Below are 4,086 nucleotides of genomic sequence, written 5' to 3' on the forward strand. Positions count from 1 at the left end.
ATGCGGCAAGAACCGCTCGCCTCGAGGGTGTCGGGAAGGGGGGCGGAGGGATATGGCGCGAATGGGCTCGACGCCCCCTCCCAGGCCCACCGTAGTTCCGACCCAGAGGTGGGCGGGGCCAGCGCCAGCCCGGGTCTGAGGGGCGGCTTAGCACCAGCAGCCTCAGTAAGACCCCGCGCACCCTAGCGTACAGACCACCACCCAGTCTCCCGCGCACCTACTCCTGGTGGGACTGGCGGGAGGGCGGGAGGCTGGGGGCTGCGGGAAGCGGTATCTGGAGGTCGGGAAGCGCCGCGCCGGCGGGAGCTGCGGATGAATACAAAACCTTTCCGGTGTGCCTGCCCCCTCCTTCCACTCCCCTTCCTTCCGAGAGGGTCAGGGGAGTGGGTGTCAGGGCTGCAGACTGCGGGGCTAGGAGGGACGGACAGGTGACTTCACTACAGACTAACTAGGGGCCTCTGGGATGGCTCTTCCTCCATGTTTTTCCTTTACAGCTTCCTGAATCCATGAAAGGGAGGAAAGCAACTCCTGTTGCTTAGGAAACTGAGGTGGGGGCTGCTTTTAAAGGCCTTACCTTTGAGCCCTTTTCAAAGGAAGATTTGCCCTAAGTGACCTATTACTGCTCTGCGTCAACAGTTACTCTTCTGCCACACGGGTAGTATCTCACTTCAAATGGGAATTCACTTGGCCATTGGGTCATCCCACAGCTGTCTAAGTCAAGGCCTGCTCCGCCAGGACTCCCAGGGAGCCATACACTCCTCACCCTGGTGCCCCACTCCTGGATCCCTGTATATTGCTCTGTTAGAGAAAGAGACCCGTACCCATGTACATTTGCAAGACAGATTTCAGCTCCTTTCCTCAACTTCCCCTTTCTCTCAGCCTTGCTTCCTGTTTAATAAATGCATGTGCATTTTTCCTCCTAATTATATACAATTTTTGACACTCTCCAAAGGTGGAGTGTTTGAATTAAAAGTATATATTCCATGAAAGATGAGCTCCCTTTTCAGTATTTTTCACCACTGAATCCTCAGCTTCTAAGTAGACAGTGGTAAGGAGTTAGGTGCCACTGAGTCATGAAAATTCCATAGTACTCTTTATTGTTTTCAGCTCTATGTTAATATTCTGTAGCTATGTCTTTATCTGTGATGCCTGTAAACCCAGCACTTGGCCCAGAGTCAGTCACCCAGGAGATTTTCCCTACATAGCTTTTCAGTGGAGAAAGGGAGCAAGAGGCAAGTACAGACATTGTGAGTCAATTTCTGAAGCACACGCATTTTAGAAATACTAAGAATACCTCCATTTTAAATTATAAGACACAAAAAGGCAGCAAAAATTAATGATTCTTTTATTTGTTAATTTGTATTCCCTTTGGGAGTCCCTCAGTCTGACACACCTGTATATATGACTTTCAAGGTCCTGATCTTGTAAGCTGAGCATCCATTCCTTAACCAAAATGCTTGGGAGCAGAAATGTTTAAAGGTTGTGCATCTTTAATCCAAAAATCTGAAGTGCTCCAAAATCAGAAACTTAAGTTTGAAGTATCACAAGCTTAGTATTTGGAGTATGTGAGAATTCAGATTGAATATGCTCAACCTCAAAGTCTGTCTGAAATACTTCTGGTCCCAAGCATTTTGGATAAGGGATAAGGCATAAAGGATATTCAATCTGTATGTACAAGGACATTCACTAAAAGTATTTCTTATAACAATAATTGTAAATAATCTATATGTCCATCAAAAGGGAAAGTAAACTTGTTTGGTACACTTATTTGATAAAGTCCTATTCTACTTTATTGTGATATCAGAAAGAGTGAAGCAGCTCTCTATATGCCAAAATGGAAATAATTCCAGATCCAATGTTAAGTGAAAATCGAAGTTGTAGAGTAATACATATGATTCCTTTTATGGTAATCATGTATTGTTTAAAAAATATATACACATGTATTACATATGTGTGCATATGTATGTGTGGAATTTGTCTATACCAATTGCTAAGTGATTAGCTCTGGGGAGGCCCTGTTTCACAATCTGCCACATCTCATGCAGTGCCAGTTGTATTCCTCAGACATAGTGGTGAGGGTTGAATGAATTTGACCATATTGGGTACCTGGTCACCAGATATATATTTAATTCTATCAAAGTGGATATTGTTGTCATCAATGACACATTCATTGACTTCAACTACATTATCTATGTGTTCTGGCATTATTCCATCCATGGAAAGTTCAATGGCACAATCAAGCCTAGAAATGTGAAGCTTGTAATCAATGGGAGATCCATCTCCATCTTCCAAGAGCAAGCTCCTGCCAACATCAAAGGGGTGGTGCTGGTGCTGAATATGCCATGGAGTGCACTATGGTGTCTTCACTACTATGGAAAAGGCCAGGACTCATTTGAAGGGTGGTGCTAAAATGGCAATCATCTCTGTCTCTTCTTATGCCCCCATGTTTGTGATGTTTGTGAACTCCCTCAAGATCATCAGCAATGCCTCCTGCATCACCGACTGCTTAGCTCCCCTGGCCAAAGACACCCATGACAACTTTAGCATTCTGGAAGGACTAATACCCAGAGTCCATGCTATCACTGCCACTCAGACAGTGGACTGCCTCACCAGGAAACTGTGGCATGATGGCTGTGGGGCTGCCCAGGACATCATCCCTGCATCCACTGACACTGCCAATGCCGTGAGCAACATAATTTCTGAACTGAATAGGAAGCTCACTGGCATAGCCTTCATTGTGCCCACCCCCAATATGTCATTCATGAATCTGACTTACCACCTGGAGAAAGCTGCCAAATAGGACATCAAGAAGGTAGTGAATGCCAGGCATGGTGGCACATGCTTGTAATCCCAGAAGCTTGGGTGGCTGAGGCAGTAGGACCACATGTTCAAAGCCAGCCTCAACAACTTAGTGAAGCCCTAAGCAACTTAGAGAGACCCTGCCTCTAAATAAAATATTAAAAGGGATGGGGATGTGGTTCAGTGGTTAAGCATCCCTGGTTTCAATCCCTGGTACCAAAAATAAATAAATAAATAATGCGAGTTGGTGAAGCTGGCATCAGAGGGCCCCCTCAAGGGCATCCTGAGTCACTAAGGATGAGGTTGTCTCATATGACTTAAACAGTGATATCCACTCTTCCACCTTCAATCCTGGGGCTGATATTGCCTCAACAATCACTTTGTCAAGTTCATTTTCTGGTATTATGGTGAATTTAGATACAGCAACAGGGTGGTAGACTTTATGGTTTATGTGGCATCGAAAGAGTTAGGCCCCTGATCCACCCACCCCAGGAAGAACACGAGAGAAAAAGAGAGACCCTCAGCTGCTAGGGAGACCCTGCCACACAACTCAATCCCTCATCACACTGAGAATCTCACCCCCCTCCCAGTATCCATCCCAGACTCCTGAAGAAGTAGATGGCCTTAGGGAACCCTACCTGTCACTTTGTCAGCAATAAAGTCCACAGCACCTCAAGAGGGGGGGAGGGGGAGAGAGAGAGAGGAGAGAGAGAGAGAGAGAGAGAGAGAGAGAGAGAGAGAGAGAGAGAGAGAGAGAGAACTTTAAAGTGAATTCTGTTGTATTATTCAAATTCTATAGGGCTAGGAAGTGTAATTCACTTATGAGAACAGAGAAAAATTATATACTTAAAACACATTTGTAAATGAGATTCTCATGTGCTTTTTTTTAGAGAGTGAGAGAGAATTTTTTAATATCTATTTTTTTAGTTTTCGGTGGACACAACATCTTTGTTGTATGTGGTGCTGAGGATCAAACCCAGGCCGCACGCATGCCAGGCGATCGCGCTACCGCTTGAGCCACATCCCCAGCCATCTCATGTGCTTTTGATGAATGCATTAGTAGCATAGTGGTTTTAGAACAAGAGAGTGAAAATTCCCTCTTCCTGGTTTGGTTAAACTGTACCTGAGTATTACATGTGAGGATGGTTGTTAACACACTGAGATGAACAATGATGAGGGCACTAGCAAGCATGTCTCCATTTATTTCTACTCCAGTGCTCTACTTTTTTTTATTTAGATGTAAGTTTCTAATCAATATTATTGTTTCTTCTCCCTGAAGAATTTTTT

At 44.9% G+C, this 4,086-nt stretch overlaps 1 pseudogene; it reads left to right on the forward strand.

Moving 5' to 3' along the window:
* Nucleotides 1–3,497, forward strand: LOC101974904 (glyceraldehyde-3-phosphate dehydrogenase pseudogene; annotated as a pseudogene).
* Nucleotides 3,498–4,086: the final 589 nt, after the last annotated feature.

Source organism: Ictidomys tridecemlineatus, chromosome X (genome assembly GCF_052094955.1).
Source record: "Ictidomys tridecemlineatus isolate mIctTri1 chromosome X, mIctTri1.hap1, whole genome shotgun sequence".
NCBI classification, from domain to species: Eukaryota; Metazoa; Chordata; class Mammalia; order Rodentia; family Sciuridae; genus Ictidomys; species Ictidomys tridecemlineatus.